This window comes from Penaeus japonicus, unplaced genomic scaffold (genome assembly GCF_977035675.1).
Source record: "Penaeus japonicus unplaced genomic scaffold, GWHDUDI00000001_assembly GWHDUDI00000027, whole genome shotgun sequence".
Lineage (NCBI taxonomy): Eukaryota > Metazoa > Arthropoda > Malacostraca > Decapoda > Penaeidae > Penaeus > Penaeus japonicus.
The window spans coordinates 33,644,573-33,652,072 of NW_028234429.1; positions in this window are offsets into that span (position 1 = coordinate 33,644,573).

Sequence of the window (7,500 nt, forward strand, 5' to 3'; positions counted from 1 at the left end):
TAAGGCAGTTGATATGGCCACTTTGCCATACTTTGTTGTATGATTATCGGAAATGGTTTGACTATCTAATCAAATCTTTATTTCTTACTGTTATACAATTTTTTATATGATTTCCTTTACTAATAAATCAAAAACAAATCTTAGAAGTCTACACCCTACGCTTAAATTCCACTCGATTTTTTTTGTAAGTATCAGTAACATGTAATTCTTTTCACTAGTGACTTAAAACATTACTCCCACTCGTTCTAAAGCACTCTCAAATGAAAGAGACGAGGGGACGAGTAATATTTTCGTGGCAGACTGTCCCAAAGAGAGTGACTCATGTTCTTTTTTATCATCATCTAAAAAAAGGGCGTAGACCAGACGTGAATTCCTGTCTGTCTGATTTCTTTAACTCTGCGTCTCCCTGCGTTTCGTGAACCCCAAATCGCTTCTCAGTGAGTCTCGTGACTTCCCGGCAATCAAACAGGCTCACTTTCTACAGCCTTAAATCTCCAAGCCTTGTTCATCTTCGTCATCTTATTTATAGCGTACTCACGTATACAAGCGTACACGGACCGCCTATGGACGAATACGTACAGAGAAAAGATCCCTCTCACATAGTGTATCGGGGGGTCATCACATGACGCTCGGAGACATAGTTCTGCTCGCTCATTTTGGAACTTTCACGTTGTCTAATGTCGGTTTAGGATGTCACTTGGGCTAACACACTGTAATCTTCATAATACGTGAAAGATAATACGCATGTGTGGTCGTTCTGTGTGGTCTATTAATCGACTAGTATATAGCCTATTAGAGAGTGAATCTTCATCTTTGCTCAATGGTAAAAACCTCAAAGATGCACCTTCTTCTCAGCAGCTGTATGTAAGCTTCCCTCCTCCTACAACAGAATCGACCGCCCGTTGGTGGCTGTGCCTGTGACTCATACCTAACTTTACATCCTCTTTTGCTGTACGTAACACCTGCAAGCATAACGGACACCACTCCTCTGAATGCCGTGGTCTTTCAGGTATGGTAGATAATGATGGACACTAAATATAAACTAACATTAGTAACTGTATATTCACTCAGAAAAGAACAATTAAAAAAAAAATCACGTTCAGTATATATATTCTTTTATCTGATCAATCTAAAACACGAGTCAAAGTCGTTCCCATTCGGGTATGAATGGAGTCGGTGCCCTCGTATACATTTAAATTCCTAAGAGGTGACTCAACGTTGACACGTCTTGACTGCTGCCTCGCTGACTCCTCTTGTCTGGCCACAAGAACTTGATCAGTTTCCGGCTATAAAACAATTCTTTTCAAATGTCACAATGCACTTTTCAGAGTTTCTTCGACGTGACGAGGGGTTCACCCTAGTAAAAGTATTCGCTTGGTGGACTATGCTTAAGGGCGGTGTTGTGTAATTGAATACTACGAGGCTATTTCCTCTATACTGATATATTAGATGATATGATCATGTAACAGTCTGAAATTATCATGTATTATAATGTTATGACCATATGTATAAAAACTTGCTCACGTCTTTGCGGTTATCCAAGGGGCTAAACAAAGAACTATACTAAAACAACCAAAAGTACTAAATATAAGGAGAAAGAAGAGAGAATGACCAAAGAAGAAGTGAATAGATCGGCTGAAAGAGGACGAGGATAAGATACAAGATGAAACGGTTAATCCGCACCTATAAATCCTTCTACGTATAGAAGAGGGATAACAAAAGAAGTATTTCTTGTAATTTGTGGTCCGAGTTATGGTCGAACATTTCGTAATTGTGTTAAGGCAACGGAAGGACATAGAGGAGACTGGGAGAGACTTGCCATAACATACATAGACACAAGACGAGATATAGGTAGGTCGCTGTGGGAATGGCAAAACGCTCGGTAAAGGCGATATGTCAAACATAGAGATGAATTATGAATAGATGTGTATATAAGTACACACACACACACACGCACACACATATATGTATATATGTATATGCTTTTCAAAACATAATGCAACAGGAAAGTCTTTAGAGTCATTGTGAAACTAACGAGAATATACAATAGAAACAAAAGAGCAGTAGTAGGCGCAGGGTTCGCACACGAACAAACGGAAGAAAAGAAAACGAAACAGAAACAGAAAACGGAACAGCAGGGAAGAAAGGATTTCGTGAGAACAGTCGAGAAATTCCATTGCCTTCTCAGCAAATCCTCAAGTCCAAGTGCGTCTATTTACCTTTCCTCAGACAAGCACTCGTGGCTGTGACTAATCAAACCTTCACAAGGCAGGCACAGATGGAATTAAGTTTATTAGGATATATGTAGGGGAAAAAACGTAGAAATGAGACTGCAAGTATGTCTCGGCTCGTTTCGTATATTTTTATCAGAAGTTTATGAATTTCATCACAAGAAATACATGTATTTCTTATGAAGGAAGTACTCGAAAAGTACCAAATGTATCTCTGATAATGAGGAATTATTCAGTCTTATTCATATTAGGAAAAAGGAAAAAAGAGACGAAAACTCCCACATCTGGACAAACACTTACTCGAAACTTCATAAGAACCACATAGACTTGAATCATATACATAACCACATGAGACACAAGGAGCCATAAAATAAAACGAAGGAAGCCCTCTCAACCCAAAACCCAAAACAACGAACGACTTCGGAGCCAGAGGCGAAACGAGAGGGAAGAACAGGAGCCATAAAATCCCAAAATAACGTAAACAACAGAGGGAAGTACAAAGGATATCCGATACTGTGGTGAGTTAATGAACTTCTTCCAAGTTCCGTATCTGTTCTGACTTTCCTTCGGTGAAACTCTCATTGTAAACTCTTTTTCTTTTGAATTTCTCGTTCATTTTTTTTATAATATATATTTTTAAAATGATCAGCTAGTTATTACTATTAATATTATCACTGTAATTACTTCTAGTAATACTAATACTAAAATTACGACTATTACTTTTAGTAGTAATGACTAATTAAAGGTATAGGCATAGCTATAAGTGGCGGATCTAAAGCCTTCATCAAAAAGTACTAGTAAACTGCTACTACTGCTACTGCTGCTGCTGCTACTGCTATTCCTACTATTACTTCTGATTCTATTAATGTACTACTACTACTAGTACTATTTTTACTACAAGACTACAACTACGACTACTACTACTGAAGCCATTAATAATATAAACCACTATAAACATAAGACAGTAATAATAGTGATAATGATGATATTACTACTAATGATAGTGATAATGTTAAGAATCACAATAACGATAATGATAATCATAATAATATTAACAATGATGATAATGATAATCATAAAAATATTAACAATAATGATACGACAATAACAATAACAACCGAACAACAATAACAATAATGACTATAACATTCATGATGAAAAAAAAACAGTAAAGCCAAAAATAGCAATGATGCAAAAGACCATTCAACAGATAAAAACACCGAGTCACGTTCCACATTACGTCACGTGCCGCCGTATGACACCGGGGTATGGCACCGATACTTCTCTAGCAATATCTTCCCATTATCTTAGGGAGGTCGCCTTCTTCTGAGACGTTTGTGGCATTTATGACGTCTTGAAAGGATTGCAAAAGACACACTCGAAGGTCTTGCCCTTTGTACCGCCATCTTGGCCTCATGTGGGTGTGACGTGACTACGTAATGATGGCACCTGATGGTAGTGGGTGCGTATATTGTGCGTGTGTAGGGATATGTATATGCGTCTGTGTGAGAGTGTGTATACATGCGTAGCTTATGTGTATCCGCTCATATTTGCGTTCGAATGTAACTATGGATAGACACACACACACACACAAACACACACACACACACACACACACACACACACACACACACACACACACACACACACACACACACACATATATATATATATATATATATATATATATATATACATATATGTATATATATATATATGCATATATGTTTATATATATGTATATATGTATATATATACATATATATATATATATATATATATATATATTTATATATATATATATATACATACACACACACACACACACACACACACATATATATATATATATTTATATATATATATCTATATATATATATATATATATATATATATATATATATATATATATATATATATATATATATAGTGTGTGTGTCCAAATGTGCATGTTTCCGAGGTAACACAGAAATAAAAGTGTTGAGAGCCCCCCCTCCCCCGTCCCTCGATCCTCCCTTTCTTTTCCGTGAGGCAAGACCAGCGATCGGCCGGATGAGAAGAGCGATCTTACAACACAATCAGCGTAAACGCATCAGTATCATGTTCACGTAGAGCAGCGAGACAATACATTCTGACACGGGTGGTGCTGCCTCCTCCCTTCCCCCCCGTGACCCCTAGGGGCGTGGCCGTGCCCCCAAGACGGCGAGAACATGGCCCGGGGGACTTCCCCTTAACCCTTTCGTATTAGAGGCGACCCCGCCGTTCTCCCACACTTTCCAACGGAAACTGTCGCACGAAGAATGCTCAGGACGGTATTGCATGTTGCATGGGTAATCTCCATTAACAATAGATTAGATATGCCAGTTTATATCATCCCTATGAATCTAAGATTTTTTTAACAGAGCTTTTCGACGTCACAAATCGTATATTCTAATTTTCAAAGCCGCGTATTGTACTAAAATAAAAATAATACGAACTATACGCCATTTTTCCGTTTCGTGGAATCTTCAAGCTCATGCTAGATATAAAGTATATTCCACACTTTAGAAGGAACATTTTATAGATAAAGAATTTTCGACGAATTTGAGATTTTCTTCAGCGATATCATAAAATATTGACATATACCTCCTGTGTATCAATAGGCCTACTGATTAAAATATCAAGGGCCTATGAGAATTAGAAATTTGTTTACATTCAACACCAACTCATTTCTAAGCAAGCAGTGTTGATGTTAACCAAGGACATCAACTTATATATATATTTCTCTGTAAAGGGAAAGGCACAAAACGGCACGCCCATTCAAAGAAATGTCAGAATAAATTATAATAAGCTTGTTGTAGGTGGTAAAATAATATGTCTGCGTAAAAGTTTCAGCACATGATGCTTTAGTGCACAAAGGATAAATGATATTTAGTTTTATTTTTGGTAACCGAGAATTGAATAAAAGCGTGTTTATTTTTTTATTATACACATCAAAGGAGTGAATAAAGAAATAACAATAATAATGATAATAATGATGATGTTACAATATTAATCATAATGAATATGATGATGTTAATAATGGCTGTAATAACACTAATAATAAAAGAAATAGAAATATAAAATTATAATAATGATAATGATAGCAATAATGACAATGATAGTGATGTTTATAATGAGGATAGTAATGCCAACAGCAACAACAATGATAATGCTATAATAGTGATAACGGAAATAATCATAGTAAAAGTAATTACTATTACTTTTTATTTTAAGCCCAGCAGTAGTAGTAATAATAATGTGCTTCATCATTATCATGCTAATGATAGTAATAGTGAAAATAATGACAACCAGCTACGGATAATAACAATGCCGACATAACATAACATAATAAATATAATGCTGATAATAGTCGTTGTACTGATGATGAAATAATAATAATAATAATAATAATAATAATAATAATAATAATGATAATGAAAATAATGATGAATACAAAAATGGCAATGATAACGTTAATGAAAGGATCAATGATAAGAACAATGATGACAATGATAATGATAGTAATAGTAATGACAATGATGATAATAATTTTAGTTATAACAATAATGATGATAATAGTAATAACATTATCAACAATAACAATATCAATAATGAAAATAACGATATCAACAATGACAACAATAATAATATCCCCAATCTCCCAGGCACATCCTACTCAGGAGACCACAACTGCCGTGAGTTATATGGCCATTCAGCACCAACTCCCTAGTGCGTCTTGGCCTTGTCCACGTGCTTAAGAAATGGCAGGGCAGCACACACAAGCAGCTGAAGGGAATGTAAATGAATCTGTGCCAGCGGGATTGAATAGGTTGTAGGTCAATTGAATTTATATTATACAGCATACTTGGTTTAATTTAAGGGGCTTTGGGGCATTATTCTAAGGTGGTGATTAAGTCCCTGTGAATTATCATTTACAGTATTGTTCTTAGGGCGATCTGATGGAGAGAGTGTCGGCTGGTGATTCATCATTATTTTCATTTGTTTATCTTTTTTATTCATTTATTTGATTTATCATTATTATCATTGTTATTACTGTGATTGTTATCATTGTGATTAACGTCATCATCATTATTAGCCTATTCCAGTCTGTAAGTTTGAACTATTCTTGAGCTTCACTTAACTCATAAAAAGAATAGTCATTTATCAGTAGTTCTAATGATGAATAGACAAATTAATAGTACTATTACTACTTCAACTACTGGTAATTGATTAAATAGTTAAATATCTTATTAACTAAAAGGGCCCATTTCAAAGTAAATTACCGATAACTTTCCAGAAGATTCAAACACATAGGAGTCGGGAAATAAATTGGCAAAATTCATAGGCCTATCCAACAGTTATTATATTAATATATAATAAGTTACATTTATCATATTCCTTCCACCCATGTTATTGTCTTTGATATTTTCTCACAAACCATAATTTCAGAACTTTGACTACATAAACGTTTTTTTCTATGATGCTAAATATTTGGGGAAATTATTTAAGTTCAAAATAATATATTGTTCAAACAAATATTAACCCTTGTCAACGTCTTCCTCCTCTTCTGTATAACAAATGGGAAAATATTTATTACTTTGTCTATGTTAAATGATATTCCGGTTAACTTTGTTCTGAAATGTGAGTCTAATCTCCACAAGGTATTGTTTATGATGATGATAACAATGCTATAAATAGATGCTGTTGTGGCTATGCTGCCCCGCCCGTCAAATAATTATCGTTGTCAGTGAAAACTTATTGTTAATGGTCCAAGTAATATTCCATTTATATAAATTCTTGTTGTAACTAACTATTTCAGGACATTTCTCTTTATAAGCAACGTCGATTCTATAGTGAATGTTAATCAACATCGACATTAAATTAGTGAACTACAACTTCAATCGAAAATCTCAATATATCAAAAATACCCATATCAATAAATTTTATACCACGATTTCCATAAAAAGTAGATAACATTATCACAAAATAAGAGACCATTCCTCTCATCTTCTCATTCAACTGCCACGTAATCTCATATTTATGACATAATATACACAATATCCTTTGATAATGGTCATTCAACAACGTGATATTATATGTCCAACGAAAAATACACGAAGAGAGAGAAAATATGGGACTCTATTCATAAATAAAAATAAATTGCTCGTCCACAGCGGGAGTTTTGAGTCACGCCCTATGATTCAGGCCTATGAAAGGGTTGCGAGCCTTGTTATAGGCCTACCCTGGG